This window comes from Balaenoptera acutorostrata, chromosome X, assembly GCF_949987535.1.
Source record: "Balaenoptera acutorostrata chromosome X, mBalAcu1.1, whole genome shotgun sequence".
NCBI lineage: Eukaryota > Metazoa > Chordata > Mammalia > Artiodactyla > Balaenopteridae > Balaenoptera > Balaenoptera acutorostrata.
The window spans coordinates 4397987-4420987 of NC_080085.1; positions in this window are offsets into that span (position 1 = coordinate 4397987).

Consider the following 23001-nt stretch of genomic DNA (forward strand, 5'->3'; position numbering starts at 1 on the left):
TGTAAATTGGTACAGCCGCTATGGAAAACAGTAAGGAGGTTCCTCAAAAAAACTAAAAATAGAGCTGCCATGTGACCCAGCAATTCCTCTCCTGGGTATATATCTGGAAACAAATGAAAACACTAATTAGAAAAGATACATGAACTCCAGTGCTCATTGCAGCACTATTTACAATAGCCAAGACATGGAAACAACCTAAATGTCCATCAACAGATGAATGGATAAAGAAGATGTGATTATATATAAATACATATATACAATACATATATATATACACACACACACACACACACACACACACATATACAGAATGGATTATTACTCAGCTATTAAAAAGAATGAAACTTTGCCTTTTGCAGCAACATGGATGGACTTGGAGGGTATCAGACTAAGTGAAGTAAGTCAGAGAGAGACAGTGTACAATATCACTTATATGTGGAATCTAAAAAATACAACAAACTAGTGAATATAAACAACAATAACAAAAAGCAGCAGACTCACAGATATAGAGAACAAACTAGCGGTTACCACTGGGGAGAGGGGAGGGAAGAGGGCGAGATAGGGGAAGGGGAAAAAAAGGTACAAACTGTTAGGTATAAAATAAGCTACACGGATACACTGTCCAACACGGGGAATACAGCCAATATTTTGTAATAACTATAAACGGAATATAACCTTTAAAAATTGTGAATCACTATATTGTACACTTGTAACCTCTATATTATTAATACTGTATATCAACTATACTTCAATTAAAAAACCCAAAAACCAAACAAAAACAAAACAAGAAAACAAAAAGTACCTATATTTTATCTGAATCCAGGACCTAGGAAAGCAAACATCCAGCACACGTCTTAAGGACCATCTTCAATCAGAGGTAAGTTTACCATCTAAAATGTTTACTACTTGCTTTCCCTGCTCTTGTCTTTGGCCTCAGGTCATTGTCAAATGTCATTCATCCTGATACAGGAAAAAACATACAAAGTTGAACCAGATAAAGAGCACCCTGGTTGGTTTTATCTGCCATCTGGTTGAGTTACTTAGGTTCTAGGCTGCATCTAGATTGTTGCGTTTTGGTCTCTATAATTTTTCCAGCTGGAGGAGATCTATTTTAAGAAACGATCATAATAATTTAGCTTGGTTTCATGCTGTTTTCCTTATCTGAATGACTCAACATGTTCCACATTATTTCCATCAGCTGAAAAACATCTTGACAAGAAAAACTTGTGTATATTCTAACTTTCTCTGGAAAGGGCTGGATAGTAAATATTTTTGGCTTTGCAGGACATACAGTCTGTGTTAGAATTACTCAACTGGGCCATTATGGTGTGAAAGCAGCCATAGATGATATATAAATAAATGAGCATGGCTGTGTTCCAATAAAACTTTATTTACAAAAACAGGCTGTAGGCTACAGTTTGATGATCAGTCATCTAGATGTTATTAATTAAGTGCCTATACATATGCAGGTGTATCTGTGTGCAAATATCCATCAGCTAGTCTTACTCTAATAAAAAATAAAAAGGAAAGTAAGGTTGTCCACGTTGACTTTTAATAAAATCACTAGTGTTAAAAGAAGATATTTCCCATGGACTTCCAAGGCTGCCCTTCAAGATTAAACGTCTAACGGGTCATTCTTTAATTGGTTTTGTTGCTTTATAATGTTGATTCTTTTTGTTAAACACATACATTTTACAACGATATCAGTCAGTCATAACGAGTAATGCTATGCTCGTTTTACATATTGGAAACTTAGACTTAAAGAGAGCAACTGATTTAAAAATCCGTTGTTATTAAGGGTGAAAATTCAAATCTGGACTAAGATCCACAAACAAAATTTCTGTGCCTACTATAAAAATACTCATAAGGCTAATTTTGTGAAGCATATTAAGCATTTCATGAGAAAAACAATTTAAGATCTCTTCCCTTACTTCGTAATATTTAATAATAAAAGAAGAGATGGAAACAGATGTAATTCCGCTTACAAGTATCCTTAATATGGACGGTGGGACACCAAGTGCCAGGACGGATATGTAGGAAATTCATCACTCATTCGGTTTCCACTTTGGGGAAAATTAAGTAGATACCTGAACTCTGGCAGCACTGATTTGACATCCCATTGACGCCAACTCAATTACCTGGCGTTTCTGTTGGAGAATTATGTGCTCAGGAAAGCTGACAGGTCGAGCTGTGTTTCACCACTTAGCAAGATCCAACACTCAGTTCAATGAGCTGAAATTAACTGCCTCTCCCCAGCTGGGGAAGAAGCAAGCTTCCCAGACCATTTCTACAAGAGTAAAGTGAGTTAATTTGTTTCCACACACTCCAGGAATGTCTCTCTACCCACCCAGGGCTTCCTTAAACTGCAACTAGATTCTCTCTCCTCCCTTGACTAGTTTTTAACTTAAAGAAACAATGTAGCTTGAGGGCAAATGGGGGGGGGGGGATGATTTATCCAAGGAAGAGGGGAAAACCAGCACTGTCTCAGATATCATCAGGATTACTGAACAATTTGCCATCTGGGTGTGGAAGAAGAGAAAAGATGCATTTCTTGGCTTTCAATGATTTAAGAACTTTTTAAAGGAAGTTGTCAGAAGATATTGTAAACACTCTAATGTGTTCTACTTTAAGAATCTGGGTCTTGGAGATGACAGATTGACATTTCATTTTACACAATTTGAAAATTGATGAGGCATAATTTACTGGGTTGATGTTTAATCAATTTTAAAAAAATCAATGGATGCAAGAAAACATAATTATCGAGCTCCTTCCCTCCTTATACTGTTGTGCAAAATACAAAGGTGGGTGCTCCTTATTCTTCTAAGGAGGAGGGATGGGAGCAATGTTTTGTACACAGAGTTTTTGTTTTCTTTAACGTATATTGTTTCATTTACATCCACAGCAATCTCAGAAGGCTGGTGTCGTGATCCACTTCTTAGAGGTGAGAAAATGGAGAAGCCGTCACATCGCCACACGGCTGAGTTATGATTCAGAATCTGGCTTGCTTGACTCAAGAACCTGTGTGCTCTGCATGTCACGTGGCTTCGCGGTGGAGAGGAAAATGCACGTGTGTGCTTGTGCGAATGTATGCATGCTATGTATACAGAAAGTGCACACACACACACATGCACACAAATGCATGAACACCAAGCACAAGAGATGGGCAGCTGCACTGGCTGTGGCAATATTCCTATCTTAGCTGCTCTCAGAGTGGATGGAGAGGAATCAATACAGAAGCCAGTCACCTAAGTTATGAGAAGTGGAATATTAGTATTTGATGGCACTAACGCACGGGGTCGGGAAACTCAAAGAACATGGAAGCTTTGATCTGACCAGTTTGGTTGGAGCCAAGATCTGTCTTGAGATACAGAGGTTTGAGTCTACAAGGGGGCAGGGATTTGAATCTTCAGCATAAAGGACACTGGGCTTTAGATAAAGATAGTATTGGGAGGAATAATCAAATTCACATCCTTGAAAGTCTCCTTAAGATCTCATCAGAGTATATTTCAGCCCACCGAAAATTTTACTTTTGTGCAAAATTATTCCTTCATGATGGCATTAGCAGAGAAAGATCCATTCTGTAACAGCTAAATTTTAGAACCTATGAAAGAAAAAGTCGTATTTTAGAGAGTGGAGGGGGCTTTGTACTATTTGATGAAAAAGTCTTCGCTAGACCCACATGAAGAAAAATTCCAGTCTAAATATATGGAAACAATTCCAACATGGAAACTAACTGTGGGAATCACAAGGCTTATAAAAAGTAGGAGAATTGATTCCAAGAGAAAAACAATGAGTTTCTGCCTTAGGAAAAGGTCCCATCCTGGAAAGGTCATTCCATCCTCCATCATCAACTTGCTATAACTGATGAAGGATGAAGACCTACGGCTTAGAGATCAAAAGCTAATTCCGATCTCGTGACTTGAAAAATAGCGTTCTTCTTGAAAAATATGAAGATGCTGAAACCTTTCTTGGCTATTTGATTCTCGAGTGAAGGTGACCTTCAATTAGGAATGCAAAACTCCACTGCCCGAGTGCCATCAGAAAATAAATACAGAAGAAAAAGAATCCCAGGCACTATTGCCTGAAGAACAGATATGACTGAACAAGGATTGCCGAGCCCATTGTATCCAACCATTCGACATTTTTACCGAGAGGAAATCTTCAACAAAAAGAAGACTTAAAATTATGACATGCTGAAGGCTGCGACACTAGAAATGACCTTTAGAAAGAATGTATTTTCTCTTCCCAATCTCTTTAATAATTCAGCCAATGCTATCTCCAGTCCAGAGGGTGTTTTAATGTGTGACTTAAATGAGTGCTCGATCATCTCTGGGTCAAAAATTGGTTGTGAAAATAAAGGCAGGATGAGAAGTATTTAGGAAGAAGGTATCACATCACACAAATTTTTATAACTTTAAACTTGTAGGAACTTCTGCATGTTTAGTATGTATTTACAGGCAAGTCTAGACACAATTGGGAAACATTTCTGTTTTTTTCAAGGATGGAAACAGAAAGCTACAGATGTTATACTGGCAATTATTTGAATTTAACCTATGTGCCTCAGTAATAAAGCTACAGTATAGATTGTTGGTGAAAAGACTTTAACTGCTTCCTAGTTTTCTGATGTTGTCTTATTTAAAAATCTATTTTATTGAAGTATAGTTGATTTACAATGTTGTGTTAGTTTCTGCCGTACAGCAAAGGGATTCAGTTATGCATATATATACATTCTTTTTCATTATGGTTTATCACAGGATATTGAATATAGTTCCCTGTGCTACATGGTAGGACCCTGTCGTTTATCCATCCTATATATATTAGTTTGCATCTGCTAACCCCAAACTCCCAATCCTTCCCTACCCCACTCCCTTCCCCCTTGGCAACCACAGGTCTGTTCTCTATGTCTGTGAGTCTGTTTCTCTTTCTTAGATAAGCTCATTTGTGTCATATTTCAGATTCCACATATAAGTGATATTATATGATATTTGTCTTTCTCTGTCTGACTCGCTTCACTTAGTTTGATCATCTCTAGGTCCATCCATGTTGCTACAAATGGTATTTCATTCTTTTTTTATGGCTGAGTAATACTCCGTACCCATTCATCCGTCGATGGACATTTGGGTGGTTTCCATGTCTTGGCTGTTGTAAACAGTGTTGCTAAGAACACAGGGGTGCATGTATCTTTTAAAATTATATCAATAGTTTTGTCCAGATATATGCCCAGGAGTGGGACTGCTGGATCATATGGCACTGATGTTGTCTTTCTTTGTTTTGTGAATATTGTGAATGGATCCCCAGATTTTGCTTGTCCAACATTCAAGGTTTTGACAGCCGTATGGGCACATTATTAAATGTATGTATGACTATATCATCATTCACATGAGGATACTAGGCTCTGCACTCTAGTGCTTGATTCTGAAAGCCAAGCATGCTCTTTTCTCTTTCACCACAACTCCTTTCAACATAACATGCATACTCTCTGTGAATGCTACAGATGCTAGAATGTCCCAGCATATATGCTTGACCTTATAAAAAGGCAGGCACATGTACTGAGTCCAAGATTTCATCCATGGAGTGGGCTGGGCATTAGATGGCCATTATTATTAAATCCTTATAGCCACCCTGTAAGGTGAAACAAGTCAGCAACCTTCCAAGAAACCTGTCTGACTTCAAGTTGGTCTATAAGAAAAGTCCCGTTTTGCCTCATACTGTGTGTTTTGAAAACTTCTGAAAGGTGTGGTAAGTGCCGTGTAGGTCTTACAGAAAACTGTAGCAATTTGGGGCAATAAAAGCCACCTGGAGACCCTGAGATTTCTAATACTGAGCTACACGTTGAGTTGATCTCCACTCACGGCTAAACTGATGCCCTAAATTTTTTAGGTTTCAATGTGAAAATGTTGTATATGGTTCCAGAGTCAGTTAGAGGCCAATGTGTGATTTAATTAAAATATCTTGTATGGGGGCTTCCCTGGTGGCGCAGTGGTTAAGAATCCGCCTGCCAATGCAGGGGACACGGGTTCGTGCCCCGGTCCGGGAAGATCCCACATGCCGCAGAGCAACTAGGCCCGTGAGCCACAATTGCTGAGCCTGCGCGTCTGGAGCCTGTGCTCCGCAACAAGAGAGGCCGCGATAGTGAGAGGCCCGCGCACCGCGATGAAGAGTGGCCCCCGCTCGCCGCAACTGGAGAAAGCCCTCGCACAGAAACGAAGACCCAACACAGCCATGAATAGATAAATAAATAAATAAATAAATCTATTAAAAAAAAATCATGTTAAAATATCTTGTATGTCTTTTCCTTTCTTTACATTTCTTGAGAAACAGAATGATAGGAACAAGTCACTGCGTGGAAGCCTAACTTCCCAGCATCTGTCCCTATTTGAGTGTATCCACATCTTCAAAGAGAATCTCGTAGAACAAATGCAGAAACAAACATTATGTGACTCCTGGTGTGATTTGCTCAAAATTCCCTATGTAGTACTCTTGCCAAAAAGCTTAACCTGAGTCTAATCACGAGAAGGAAGAAACGAGACAAATCCAGGTTGAGAAGCAGTCTATAGAACAGCCACGAACATGGACTCTTCAAGCCGGTCAAGTTTTCAGAAACAAACCAAAAATTGCAGAGGGGCAATCTGGATTTATAGAGGGTAAAAAGCCAAGTGCCAAGCATAATTATTAACAGAAGCTTGTGTTTATATATAAGTATATCCAAATTACTTATGTATATGTGCTCTGCATCATACGTATGAGATTTTGTGATAAATGGAAATTTTAAATTTTAGATATTATTGTATCCATTTTAAATGTCTTGGATGTGATCATGGTATTATGATTACATCGGAGAATGCCTTTGTTCTTAGAAGATGCACACCAAAGTATTTATCAGTAAAATGTCATTACGTGCAAATGATTCAGAAGGATCTGAATATACATACACATATATATGTATATAACTCATATATGTGCATAATATATGTATGTATTTTATGTATATTTTATATATATATGTATGAGAGGATGCATAAGCAGAAACAGAAGGGAGAAAGCAAATGTGGGAAAATGGTAATTATTAGTAGCGACTCAAGGAAGTATATGCACGTGTTCATTGTATTATCACTGCAACTTTTCCGTAGTTTTGAAGTTTTTCAAAATAAAATTGTGGTGGGGGGAATGAAATGCAGATCTGACACTCACGGAGAAAAGCCTAAGTAAAAGTTAGTAAGTGCTTTCCATAGCAGCTGTTCTCTACACTCTGTACTTTGGTTACACCATATGGTCCACACATTTTAATATAACTGCAATTGTTCTCAGAGGTAGCAACGCGTTATTCTTCTGTCTTCAACGGTGATTTTTTTTTTTTAGCTCTGATGTGGCTTGTGATCTGGGAAACAGCCACATTTATTCTGAGGCAACGCCTGTGAATGTGGCGGGTCATCAAAATGGCAGCAGACCTTGGTAGGGAGAGAAGGGAAAGAGAGTTGGAAAATTAAACGAAGCCCGTGAGTTCTGGTATAATTCAGAGACTCGTGGTCATGGGACACTGAACAAGTAATTGGATCCCTGTGCTTCAGCTTTCCTACATGCCTGGCAGTGAGTTGACACAGTGCGTGTACAGTGTGTTACACTGGTAAAGTTCGAGATAAGTAATGGGGCTCATGAGTGTCACAGAGATGACGGGTAAAACAAACATTAGCAAACTGGGAAATACTGTCTTTGTTAGGGTCTAGACCTTTTTCTTCTTCCAGTTTTATTGAGATGTAATTGACATACAGCACCGTGTAAGTTTCAGGTGTATGGCATAATGGTTTGACTTACACGCATCATGAAATGATTATCATCATAAGTTTAGTGAACATCCCTCATCGCATACAGATACAAAATTAAAGAAATAGACATTTTTTCCTTGTGATGAAAACTCTTAGGATTTGCTCTCTTCACAACTTTCATATATAACACACAGCAGCGTTCATTATATTTACCATGCTGTACATTATATCCCTAGTACTTATTTATCTTTTAAGTGGAAGTTTGTACCTCTGAAGCAATTAAACTGATTGTTTTGGGTATGCCATGTGTTGTCTTTTAAAAACAATTTATACCAAAGGAATTGTGAAAATAGTGGGGTAATGACAACACTGACAAATTACACTTGGATTCATGGGTTGGGTCCATTATTTTTTAAAAGTTCCATTAAGTGATTCATCATGCATTTATGTAGAATTACATTTGTATGAACATATGCACTTAGGTTCACAGTGATAAAAGCTTCAAGCAATTTCCTAGAAGTTGCCAAGCAGTGGGATATTCATGAAGTGAAGTGGGGTGAAATTGAATAAGAGCAAATAGTGATTCATTAGGGGTAGAAGAGTGGATACATTTGGGCAGATGATGAGATTTTACAGAGAAAATAAGTACATGGAAACTGTTTGGGTAATCTGCAGGCTATCCAAGTAAGAACTCTGCAGAAAAATCCCCTTTAGGGCGATAATACCATTTTCATAGTCATTAATTAGTTGCTTTTCTAAGGGTAGTTCTTCCATAATCATCAATAATCCTTCTTGGTTCAAATACCCTTGAACCTTAAGACTTAGCTTTTAGTTTTCTGAAATCAGATTAGAAGACGGGGTTAGCAGACATAAGCTATTATACATAGAATGGATAAACAACAAGGACCTACTGTATAACATACAGAACTATACTCAATATCCTACAATAGATCATAATGGAAAAGAATAGAAAAAAAAAAGAATGTGTGTATATATATATATATATATATATATATATATATGTATATATATGTATGTATCTGAGTCACTTTGCTGTACAGCAGAAATTAACACAACATTGTAAATCAACTATACTTCAATTAAAAAAAAAGAATAGAAGTACAAAATATAGCCACACTCTTCCCAGTATGTAGTTGACTTTGTTCTTTTCAAAATCATTTTTCCACACCCATAAATATCTATGAAGCAGAAACAGTATATTTTATTAATTTCTCCTTCTGCACTACTTTATTTCACCCAATCTGACTTCTGTATGCAATGCTCTCCAAATTCCATGCTTGGTATCTGATTCTATTTTAACTGCCCATGTCCAAAGAACTCCCTTCCCGCCATGGCTGTGATGTTACTTTCCTTGAGTGAGATCACATGGACCCATGTGAAGAACTCATAAATAGGCAGGTGACCTGAACACCTCTGGGGCTTTCAAGTCACCCACCTACTCTGGGTTTTCCTGAGACTGACGGGGAACTATGGCAGGAAAACCAGGCATAGCAGATTCATGTCAGCAGGGAGAAATTTCTACCCAATCAAGACACTGTCAAAGATGGATGCCCATCAACTGACGAATGGGTGAACAATATGGTGTATCTGTGCAACGGAGTATTATTTGGCTATAAAAAGCAATGAAGTACTAATACATACTACCACAGGGATGGACTTTGAACACATTATTCTGAGTGAAAGAAGTCAATCATAAAAGGACAGAATAGTACGATGCCATTTACATGAAATGTCTCTACTGCGCAAATCCATAGAGACACAGAAAGTAGACCAGTAGTTGCCTAGGGCTGAGGTGCATGGGGAGACCAGCACTGGAACTGAAGGAGGCACACTGTCCTCTTGGCAGGTCACGAAAATGTTCTAAAATTGATGGCAGTGGCGGTGGCACAACTCTGTATATATTCTAGAAGCCATTAGACTCTATACTTTGAATGGGTGAATTGTATGACTAGTGAATTTTATCTCAAAGTTGTTACCACAAAAAATATATTGAAAGCAGCCTTTGAGACAGTGTAAGCAGAACACTGAAAGTAGAAATCAGTGATGTTACTCAGTCTCTGATTTTTTTTTCCTGAAGCCAGTGACTTGGTGTGCTAACACCTGCAAGATACACACCTGCAAGGCTTATAAAAGATGTTTATGGTGAGACATAAATGTCCACCGCTCTCCGGGGACTCTGGGTAGTCCACGCTCTAACTGCTACCCCAAGCAGAGCTGAACAATCCCGTTTATTGTCTCGGACAACTATACACAAGAACCCAGGAGCACTGCTGCCCCAGGCAAGCTGTCTAGCACGGATGGTGTGCGTCTTCCTTGATTTTTCCCATGCTACAAAATGAATCCATTTCACATGCTGAATATGTACAACAGGAAATTCAGTTTTTTGTCAATGCATTTATTTTTCAGTCTCAATTTATAATGGTTTGCTTAATAAAAATTAGTCAATGAAAAGGGATTTTAGTGGGACAACTGTAGACATTAGCAGATTGAGCAACGGGGGCAGGCGCAATCTTATTGCAACATTAGTTTTCACAAGTTTGAATTAAATGCTCCAGGACAGCGGAAATACCCTCCTAAAACAAAAGTCCTTGGGAACAAGTTGGAAGAACGCTGTTCTAATTGGCGCATTTGCCATTTACTTTTTTTTTTTTTTTTAAATACTTTATTTATTTATTTTATTTATTTATTTATGACTGTGTTGGGTCTCAGTTTTCGTGTGAGGGCTTTCTCTAGTTGCGGCAAGCGGGGGCCACTCTTCATCGCGGTGCGCGGGCCTCTCACCATCGCGGCCTCTCTTGTTGCGGAGCACAGGCTCCAGACGCGCAGGCTCAGTAGTTGTGGCTCACGGGCCCAGTTGCTCCGTGGCATGTGGGATCCTCCCAGACCAGGGCTCGAACCCGTGTCCCCTGCATTGGCAGGCAGACTCTCAACCACTGCACCACCAGGGAAGCCCTGCCATTTACTTTTGAGTACCTCCATTTCGGTTTCCTTTTCTTTAAAATGAGTCTGCTTCTGGTGTGCTGACCTCATTTTTAAACTCCAACTCTCTCTCTCTCTCTCTCTCTCTCTCTCTCTCTCTCTCTCTCTCTCTCTCTCTATATATATATATATATATATATTATATAGTCAAAGGGTCCATTCCTGAGAGATGAAATAAAATATATATATACATTGTACATATGCGTTTATATATTATACATGTGTGTATATATTTTCTTATTTCATCTCTCAGGAATGGACCATTTTGACCATAAAGCATAGAACAGAAAATTTTATAAAACATGATTTTTTGCTATCAGTAACCGTACTCTTCATTTTAGCTGTAGAATTTTATATCGAAAATTGGATTTATTCACACAGAATCAAAATGAACCCATCAATCTTGCTTAATTTGACTACCACGAATTATGCACCCCCTTATACACACACACACACACACACGTTCATGTGTAATTTTTTTTATTGGTCAAAATTTTTTAAAATCTCTGAATTTTGCCTTCTCTGTGCACATAACTTGAAGAAAGCATCTCTGGGGTCTCCGTTTTCCTCTCCCTCCTACTGTCACTCCCCTCCCTCTAGCTGTCTCCTTTGTCTTCTAAGGTAATACAGGAGACTCCTAAATGGTCTCGTTTTGGGGACTTCCCTGGCGGTCCAGTGGTTAAGACTCCGCGCTGCCACTGCAGGGGGCCCGGGTTTGATCCCTGGCCGTGGAACTAAGATGCTGCGTGCCACATGGCATGGCCAAAAAAAAAATAAATAAATCAATTTTATTTCTAAATGGTCTCGTTTTCAGTCCTGCCTGATCGAGCCCACCCTACCTTCCAGGGCCACGCAAAGAAGCTCTTCTGAGACACGCATTTCACCGGGTCACGTATTGGCTGAGACACCTTCCTCACTTTCCCGTTCTTTATATCCAGGGACCAACACCCACCCCTGTAACTGGCCAATCCTGCTCCAATTACATAATCCCAGCCCTCTGAGCACCAATGTCCTACTCACAGTGTTTTCATTTTTCTTGAGCTTTTCCCCCTGCTCCAAGATGTTTTCCCTGGGAGTGGTGGGGTTTCCATTCCTGATTGGGAGTAAAACAAAACAAAACAAAACAAAACAAAACAAAACAAAACAAAAACCAAATCCCACCTAAATGCAAAGCTTGACTTTCAGCTGTTTCAGGAAGATTTTCCCATCATCCCACTGCCTCCCTCTACAGAAAACTCCATCCTGTATGGCCACCATGCCCATGAGATATTTGCTACGCAGTGTTTTACAGTTGGTTGTCTTTCCAATTGACCCTGTGAAAGGTGAATTTCCATCCTGTCCTATGTGAAAGGTCCATGACCAGTGACGGTTTTCATATATTATTTGCACTCCTTTTATTCATGCACAGAGTATGTGCTGCACCCACACCTGTCAATGTGATGGTGTAAACAGAGCTATCCCAGAGCTGAGTAAGAGGAAACGTTCACATAACTTTGGTGTCCTTGCGATGAAAGAAGAAAGCACGTTTGGGCACAAGACTAACATCACATTCAGGGAGGTCTAATTCCTCTGAAATTCCTTATGTGACAAAAGGGGGTCAAGTACCAAAACAATGGCCTCACATGACATTTTTTTCTCCGCGTTGCACTGATACGTGAAAGTATTTTCGTTCAATGCTGTCAGGGATCTCTGGGAAGGGGAGTATTCCTTTTCTGTGCCTCCGTAGCAAATTTTCATTCATTCATTCATTCATTCATTTACTTATGGCTGCATTGGGTCATCGTTGCTGCATGCAGGCTTTCTCTAGTTGCAGCGAGTGGGGGCTACTCTTCGTTGCAGTGCGTGGGCTTCTCATCGCGGTGGCTTCTTTTGCTGCAGAGCACGGGCTCTAGGTGCACGGGCTTCAGTAGTTGTGGCACACGGGCCCAGTAGTTGTGGCTCGCGGGCTCTAGAGCGCAGGCTCAGTAGTTGTGGTGCACGGGCTTAGTTGCTCCGCGGCATGTGGGATCTTCCCGGACCAGGGCTCGAACCCGTGTCCCTTGCATTGGCAGGCAGATTCTTAACCACTGTGCCACCAGGGAAGTCCCCTCCGTAGCAAATTAACACAAACTTAGCACCTTAAAAGGACAGCCATGTATTAGTTTGCGGTGCCTGTGGATGAGATTTCCTGGACTCACGTGGCTCAGCTGGTTCTCTCCTTTGAGTTTCACAAGAATACAAAGTGCAGGCAGGGCTCTGTTCTCTGTGGAAGCTCTTGCTGGGGATGCATTTCCAGGCTCATTCGGGTGACGGGAGGAACACAGTTGTATGAATGAGGTCCCTGTTTCCCGGCAGGGTTCTCAGCTTCTAGGTCAGCTGAGAACTGACTGCATAATACAAGATATTGTATTTGGAGGTCAGCTGATTAAATCTTAACTCCATCTGCAAGGTCCCTTCTCCACAGTGTCTAGGTTAGTATCTAAGTGAATCAACAGGAAACGCGACTCTTGAACACACATCTCTTTAAGTATGCAGAGATGGAAACGGCTAAAGCATGTCCAGAGCCTCGAGAAAGCTAAAATTAAACCATGGATGGAACGGGAGCAGAAGCCACAACCAGGACGGGGTGCACTGATCAGAAGCGTTGGGCCACGCGACCTCAGACTGAGAAGAAACGCACATCCACGGCCGTCTCCTCCGAGCTGGAGGGGGAAATACAGAAAGCAGTGGTTGCACCTGTATCCCCCACTGTTCAACTCTTCTTGAGGCGTATCAAACTTCACGCCATGTGATATGTTCTCTTATCTCCCAGTGTTCTCCTCTGCTTTTCTCTCCACCTGGGCTGTTCTTTCTCTTGGGATGTTCGTGGCGATCCCCAGCTCACTCTTCCAAACCAAGGTGGTCCTCCCTTTTCCGAGACCCCTTGGCCGGTCCTCTCTGGGCAGAGTGTGCCACACCGTCCGCAATGTCACCCTGCCAGGAGATCCCCACTTCTTTTACATGTAACATGTGCGCTGGCCCTTTGTGCATGCCTCTCTCCCCTACTCGACTGTAGCTCCCTTCTCTTTATTTCCATATAGATTTTCATTGGTTTTTGAGATATGGGAGTCACTAAATCAATATTTGTAGAATGACGTGTTATTGTTACCCATTAGGGAGCAGGCTGGTAATAAATCGTGCTGTTGAACCACAGTGGTGAAGAGCACATGTAATTATTATGTTGGACCTTTGGTGGTTTCATAATAAACCAAAAGTTTAACCCATTTCTTTAGGGATAAACGATTTCGTGGATAACAATAGCAGAAAAATACAATTAAATTTAAATATTTATGGTATATTAACATGCTAAGTCTAAGTAGGCAAAAGAGGAATGCTGGAGAAAGCCACAAGTTGACTCCAGGGGGAAATAAAAACCAACTTGTGCTCTGCAGAGCTGCAGCTAATTTACTGTAACGAATACAATGACTTGGTGACAACTCCAAGAACAAAGGATATTGCCACTGGAGTCTTAGACCTTTAAGAGCTGAGGAGATTACCATACACTCGACCACGGAGGCTGTGTGGGTAAATCAGATTTTGGAAACTCTCCCCGTAGTCAACTCAGGTCGTTTTGAATCAGGTCTTTGACACAACGAGTATTTTACCCAGAAGAGGTGTTTACCACTGCACAAAAGCATTTTAAGTACCTTCACATCTGCTTTATATATTGGCCTTTGGTCACCTTTGTACCTGCTTGAAGTATGAGGAGGAAACATCCATGATTTCAGCACTAAAGCAGTCAAGAGCTTGCCTACTCATTAGTTAGTTTAAAGGCTCCATAAACTGTGGGTACCAGGTACGATTATTGTTGAATGATAAAGATTATATAGGTGCGTGTTTATTTTCTGCCAATGCTATAAGAAATTACAGCAAATTTAGTTGCTTATAGCAAGCCCCATTGCTTTTTTGAAAATTTATTTTATTGAAGTATAGTTGACTTACAATGTTGCATTAGTTACTGCTATACAGCAAAGTGACTCAGTTATACATATATACATTCTTTTTCATCTTCTTTCCCATTACAGTTTATCACAGGATATTGAATATAGTTCCTTGTGCTATACAGTATGACCTTGTTGTTTATCCACCCTATATATAATAGTTTGCATCTGCTAATCCAAAACTCTCAGACCATCCCTCCCCTGCCTTGACAATCACAAGTCTGTTCTCTCCGTCTGTGAGTCTGTTTCTGTTTCATAGATATGTTCACTTGTGTCATATTTTAGATTCCACCTGTGACATCATATGGTATTTGTCTTTCTCTGTTTGGCTTACTTGACTTAGTATGATCATCTCTAGGTCCATCCATGTTGCTGCAAATGGCATTATTTTGTTCTTCTTTATGGCTGAGTAGTATTCCATTGTGTGTGTGTGTGTGTGTGTGTGTGTACATATCGCATTTTCTTTATCCATTCATCTGTCAATGGAGACTTAGGTTGTTTCCATGTCTTGTAAGCCCCGTTTCTTATCTCACAGTTCTGTAACCACAAAGCCCAGCTGGTTCAACTGGGTTCTCTGCTCTGGGATCACCCGAGGCTGAAATCAGGTGGTAGCCAGATCGGCTTCTTATCTGGAGGTTCTGGGGGGAAATTCGTTTTGAAGCTCAGGCAGGTCGTTGGCTAAATGCATGTCCTTGTGAAGAACTGAGGTCCCCCTTTCCTCACTGGCTGTCAGCCTAGAGTTGTTCTCCAATTCTGCACCCATCCCACCACCGCCCCCCCCCAATTCCTTCGCTCCTAACCCATGTCCTCCATCTCCAAAGCCAGCCGCTGCTGACCTAGTGTGCTTCATGCTTCAAATCTCCCTGCCTTTTCTTCTTTTCTTCTGCTGCATTTCTCTGAACACAGCCAGGAGTAGTTCTCACTAGACTGAGCTACTCAGACAATCTAGGATAATCAGTCCATCTCAAGGTCCATGGTCTTTCTTTCACCTACAAAAACCTCTTTGCCATAGAATTAGTTTGCCAGAGTATGACAAATGGAGTGGCTTAAACAACAGAAATGTGTTGTCTCACAGTCCTAGAGGCTGGAAGTCCAAGTTCAATGCCTCACTCCTTGGCGTGTAGACGGCCCTCTCCTCTCTGTGTCCTCACACGGTCATCCCTCTGTGTGTGTCTGTGTCCTGATCTCCTCTTGTTATAAGGACACTAGTCCTGTGGGATCAGGGCCCACCCTAGTGACCTCATTGTACCTTAGTTCCCTCTCAAAAGACCCTATCTCCAAACACAGTCACATTCTGAGGTCCTGGGGGTGAGAATGCCAACCTGTGAATTTGATGGGCTCTGGGGACACAGCTGAGATGACAATAGCCCATGGAACATAACATATCTAGCGGTCCCATGGATTAAGACACAGACACTGGCGGCGGTGGGGTAATATCCAGCCTCCCACAGAGCTGAACTCTTGACAACCAGCAAACAATTAGGTATACAGTGAGAGGTAAAACCTAAGAATTCCTGACATGGTTCTGAAAATAACAGTACAAGTTTTCATGGACAGCTTCATGATACACAAGACGACCTTGTGGTTCTGGACCTCCTAACGGAAGGGCAACCCAACATTTACGTGGGCTAACGTGCCAGTTCAGCTCTGGCTCACAATGGATCTGGTCAACTATGACCTTGGATATCTTGATATACATAAAAACCCCTTTTGTGTCATTATGTTTAGTTTTAAATAATCTAAGTTTCACGTTATTATTCAGGTTGATACCATCTGGTAAAGAGATCCCTGTGTCCGATACAGCAGCACTAGCTACCTGGGACAATTTAAGCTAAAATGGTGATTAGCTACCATTAAAGGTTGAAATTCAGTTCCTCAGAGGTACCCAGCCACCTTTCAAGAGCTCCAGAGCACGTGTGCCCGGTGGCTTTAATCCTGGGCAACAGATATAGAACATTTCCAGCACCACAGTCAGTCCTGTTGGACGGCCCTCGTCTAGACAGTAATATTATGATTTTTTCATGATGTGATTCCCTCGAGGTTATGTAACCTGATTAAGGGTATTACAATCCATATGTTGACATCTTATTAGGGCAATATTTATGATGATTAATTTACACAAAGGAATAATTATCTACTAAATACAGGACTAAAGAGACGAAGGCCGCCATTTATGTTGAGGATGCCAGTCAATAAGGAAAGGTAATTGCCCAAGATAGATCTGTCTGTCTCCTGCATTTGGTTCCAGGTTCTGACAGATTTCCAGAAACGTCAGGCCGGGTTTCATCACTGATGATGGATTATGCCCCACAGACTCCCAGACTCTTGGTTTCCAGGTGATTGTGTTCAGACGTGATCTTCCTTGAAAACAAAGTTCAAGTAAGAGCTGGCGAACTGTGAAAATCACCTCCTGAGGCAGACACAGGCAGGGCTTTCAATGAAGAGAAAACACTTTCCTTCAGAGCACATTAGCACAGCCTCGGGCTTTTACTATTTACTCGGTGGCCAAGAGCTGCGAAGCACCATGAAAGCCCTTCAATTTCATTTATGTACAGACACCTCTAAATGCTTAAATACATTTTGTTTGTTTGTTTGTTTGAATTCACATACCCAACAGAGGTTTTAGAACAATTTTTAAAGCTGGACAGCTCTTTAAAACAAAGGATGTTTTTGTGTAAGTCCTGGTGGTAATGCGTGGATTTGCCTTGGGTATCCAGAAATTTGAATTACTTGAATATAAACACAGCAGTGGGGCTCGGAGGAGAGGCTGTTTGTATTGATCTATGCAATGTTGGCAGCTCATGGTCTGATAAATATCTGTGTGCCTGGATATTTGGTGAACTCACTGCTGGTATTTATAAAGTATGGGTACCATCCAAACGTACAGGCGTGTACCTAGCTCTCTGGATGCACTCACCCTACATGCACAAACCTGGTGGAGAGGGATCTTCTGCCCCAGCTGAATGGGAAGTCCTGGTCCATCGCGATTCTGCCAGCCTCCCTTATTAGACAAATATAGCACTGAAGCATCTTACCAAACTCCAAATTCTCTCAACACCAGGAGATCCTTGACTCTACAAACTCGAGCCCAAGTGAGTTACCCCTCTGTTTCCAGAGGCATAGAAGAAAGCTCCAAAATTAGAACTCCAGGACCTCAGATCCTAACACCACTGTCAGACACTCTGTTGTTTGGTGTTCAGTAAACCATCTAACTATTCTGAGCATCTGATAAAAACTACAGGTACAAACACCTATCAAGCAGGGTCCTTGGAAGTACTAGACAATGAGAATAAAGCACCAGGGATGCTTGCTCAGAACATACCATAACCCATGGTAGGGGTCAAAGGACATTCTCTGTCAAACACCAGAAAGTAAATATTTCAGGCTTTGCGGGCCATTCGATTTCTGTTGTTGAATACTCCACTCTGCTGTTGCAGTGTTGAAGCAGCTACAGACATCCTGTCAACAAATGGCTACAGCTGTGTTTGCCTTCTGGGTGGTCCAAAGCGAAGTTTTGTGGTGATCATCTGGAGTCAAGACTAAATCCTGGAAGGTCTCTGGTCCACAGATCATGCGCATTCCTTGTACACACCACACGAAAAGAATCCTTCCAGGATACGTATGATGATGGTGACTTATTAATATCCTTGAAATGATGACAATAATCACCGTGATAATGCTGACTAAGCTCTTGATACTTGCCAGACGTGTAATCTTCCCAACACGATGAAGTAGATATAAGAGCATCTCCATTTTACAAGTTCATGAAATGAGAGGGAGACAGAGGTGGTCCGTGGACATGATGAGTTGTCATGTCAAGAGCCCAGATGCTGAAGCCCTTCCACAACGCTGCGGGTTAGTTAACCCTGGCTCAGACTAAACTGCCCGGTGTAGGGGCAAATATCAGTAGCGTGAGTGTCGTAACTTCTCATCAAATGTACTTCCTGGTCCTTCACTCACTGCCATGTGATCTTGGACAGGAACTTTACTATCCGGTGTCTCTATTTCTTTACTGTAAAAGTGAAAATGAAGTAACAGTATGTACCTCGTAGGGCTGATATGAACTAGTTAATTTTTTAAACGCTCATAAAAATCACTGCCCATGGTCGGTGCTTATAAATATTAGCTACTAGAAGGTGGTTGGATGCATGTGTCTGCAGCTTGGTGAGAAGCAAGGACCAGGGATCTAAATTTGGTTGTCAGCCCAGAGAGATGCTATGTAAAGCCATAGCCCGGGTGATAACTCCTCTGGTAAAGGTGTAAATAGTTTCTCCATTTGTTAAAAAAAAAAAAAAAAAAAAAAATGGAAGAGTGACTCTATGGGAAAAAGGAAAAACATGAGGCTTAAAACCATATAGCTGGGGCATCGGAGAATCAAGCCTTTTCCAACGGAATGTCTTGTCTGGGAATGGAATGACTGATCTCTCTCCATGGCTACCTCATTTAATGTGTGTGAACCATGGTCCTTCTCCCTAGTATATGAGTTTCCTAAGGCTCCTGTCACAAATTACCACAAAAGCAAGGTGTGGGCAGGGTTGGTTCCTTCTGGCGGCTGTGAGGGAGAATCTGTACCATGTTTCTCCCCCAGCTTCTGGTTGTTGCTGTCAATCTTTGATGTTCCTTGGCTCGTAGGTGCATCAATCCAACCTGTCTCCACCTTCACGTGGCCTTCTCTTCTCTGTCTCTGTATCCACATCTCCCTCTAACTTCTCTTATGAAGATACTACTCATTGGACTAAGGACCGACCCTACCCAGTATGATTTCACCTTAATTACATCTGCAAAGACCCTACTTCCCCAAAAGGATATATTTGCAGGTACCAGAGGTTAGGACTTGAACATTTTGGTTGGGGGGCCGGGGCGGGGGGACACAATTCAACCGGTGCACCTGGTAATCACCAGCTGAGATCATGTTTTGAGAAAACATGAACAAATGGTATAAACATGAACTCTAAAGCTGTAACATCAAGCCCCACTTTATCACCAAGTGAACATTATCACGCCTGGGACTGGAAGTCTAGTTCTTGGCAGCTGAGCGAAGGAGACAGGCAAGAGCTAAGATGTGGAGTTAGACCTTCTCACACTGGAGGGCCAGGCAGGTGCAGACCCGGCTGCCCGCCTGGCTGGGAGGCGATGGGAGGTGCGGAGCAGAGGATCATTCATTAGTATCACCACAGAGCACAGGAGGGCAGCCAGTGGACGCAGTACGTGCTGGGCGTCAGTAGGGCCACAGGCAATGGTCCATGTCCAAGACCCAAACTGGGCTGTCATGAGCAAAATGGAAACATCAAGACAGGACCCCTGTGTTGATGGGTCCAGCAGTCTAAGGAAAGCAGAGAGGGCTTGGGCAAAGGTAGAGGTCTCTGGGCTTGGAGCATAGCTGGGGACCCCGTCTTGGGCCAAAAGCCAGTTATCAAAGCCGGAACGGTAGTCTCAAAGGATGACAAGACTGAGGTAGAAGGTGAAGTCTTTCAAATCTTTCTACCTAAAGTGGAAACTGAAGAACAAGGTGATGAGAAGGAAAAGTAACGAACAATTGAACGTGCAAAGTCAAGGGCAACCACATGGCAGGGCTAAGTGTTGGAGAGACTGGGGATAAATCTGGCTTTCCAAGTCTTCCTTTTATCACCAAAAGTCCCTGGGAAGGTATCCTCTGGCGCTTTCCTGACATCCTGAGAAAGAGTCAGAAGACCATGACCCACCCTTTGTCTTGGGCCCTTGAGTATCAACATCCTGATGTCAACCTGCAAATCAGCATGGAAAATAAGGGCACAGCATAAATTCTTGAAAGCAACGCTCTAAAAATAAAATGCAATGGAAACTCATGTTTTAAACATGGATGGCTCTGGCACCTCGGCAGTCCTTTGATATAGATGTTTTGCTGTAGGCTGAATTAATTAATTAATTTGCATCAGGCCTCCAAATTCAAAGTGCTTCTTTCTAAACTCATATGCATTTCCACAAACAAGTCTGTGAAACAGAAGGCAAAGTAGGACAGCAAGCTCCACCTTGTTTAGAATATGCTAGATGGCTTCAGTTCGGCAATCCGTACGCCAAATCTTCTGAAGCAGTGGATTTTAATGCTTCACTGAAACATTTATTTGTCACTGGGAGGGATCCAGAACTCACTACTAAATACCCCTTTAAGCTACTTACTTTACGCTGTGGGTACACTTGACGTATGGTGGTGCAGAAATCTCTTTTCGACTTTGTTGTTGACAAATCTGCGGATGTTCAAGGTCATTGTGATTAGTTATCACTGAGGAGAACGTGGATTTTTACTCAAAATTTTATTCTTTATACTATCTATGCCAGGCGCTCATGATATGGAGACGAATATTACTGAAACCCTCATCCTCAAGAGGCTTAGAGATAGAGATGGGGAACACACTAAGAAATATTTACACAGTACGGTCTAGACCAGGGATCTGCAGGCTGTGGCCTGCAGGCCATATTCAGCCTGCAACCTGTTTTGTATGGCCTGTAAGGTAAGAATTCTTGAAAGTAAAAGCTGGTTCTTTGAGAAGATAATGTTGATAAACTTTCAGCCAGCCTCATCAAGAAAAAAAGGGAAAGGGCCCAAATCAATAAAATCAGAAATGAAAATGGAGAAGTTACAACTGACACCACAGAAATATAAAGGATCATAAGAGACTACTGTGAACAACTATATAACAAAAAATGGACAATCTAGAAGAAATGGAAAAATTCTTAGAAAGGTACAATCTCCCCAAACTGAACCAGGAAGAAACAGAAAATATGAACAGACCAATTAACAGTAACAACATTGAATCAATAATTTATTTTTTATTTTTTTAGCCACACCTCACGGCTTGCAGGATCTTAGTCCACCGACGAGGGATTGAACCTGTGCCCCCTGCAGTGGAAGCACAGAGTCCAAACCATTGGACCGCCAGGGAATTCCCAAGAATCAGTAATTTAAAAACTTGCAAGAAACAAAAGTCCAGGACCAGATGGCTTCACAGGTGAATTCTACCAAACATTTAAAGAATTAACACCTATCCGTCTCAAACTATTCTAAAAAATTACACGGCAGGGAACTCTTCTGAACTCATTCTATGAGGCCAGCATCAGCCTGATACCAAAACCAGACAATGATATCACAAAAAAAGAAAATTACAGGCCAAGATCACTGATAAACATAGATGCAAAACCCCTCAACAAAATATTAGCAAACCAAATCCAAGAGTACATTAAAAGAATCATACACCATGATCAAGTGGGATTTATCCCAGGGATGCAAGGATTTTTCTATATCTGCACACCAATCAATGTGATACACCACATTAATAAATTGAAGAATAGCCATATAATCATCTCAATAGATGCAGAAAAAGCTTTTGATTAAATTCAGCATCCGTTTATGATAAAAACTCTCCTTCTGGAGAGGGACTATAACTCAACATAATAAAGGACATGTATGACAAACCTACAGCCAGCATCATACTCAACGGTGAAAAGCTGGAAGCATTTCCTGTAAGATGAGGTACAAGACAAGGATGCCCACTCTTGCCACTATTACTCAACATAGTTTTGGAAGTTCTAGCCATAGCAATCAGAGAAGAAAAAGAAATAAAATTAATCCAAATTGGAAAGGAAGAAGCAAAACTGTCATTGTTTGCAGATGACATGATACTATACATAGAAAATCCTAAAGATGCTACCAGAAAACTACTAGAACTCATGAATGAATTCAGTAAAGTTGCAGGAGACAAAATTAATGCACAGAAATCTGTTGCATTTCTATAGATTAACAACAAACTATCAGAAAGAGAAACATCACATCAAAAAGAATAACATATCTAGGAATAAACCTACCTAAGGAGGTAAAAGACTTGTACTTAAAACATTTTTAATAGTTTGAAAAAGATTGAAAGAAAAATAGTTTTGTGACATGTGAAAATTATATGAAACTCTACTCTCACTACACAATCTGCAATCATAATCTGTGGTATTTACTCAAAGGCGTTGAAAACTTAAGTCCACACACACAAAAAAACTGTACATGGATGTTTATAGCAAATTTATTCATAATTGCCAAAACACGAAAGCAATCCAGATGTACTTCGGTAGATGAATGGATAAATTGGAACATCCAAACAATGGAATATTACTCAGCACTAAAAAGAAATGAGCTATCAAGCCATGAAAAGACATGGAGGAATCTAAATGCGTATTAGTAAGTGAAAGAAAATCTCAAAAGTCTGCACACTGTATGATTCCAACTCTATGACATTCTGGAAAAGGCAAAACTAGGG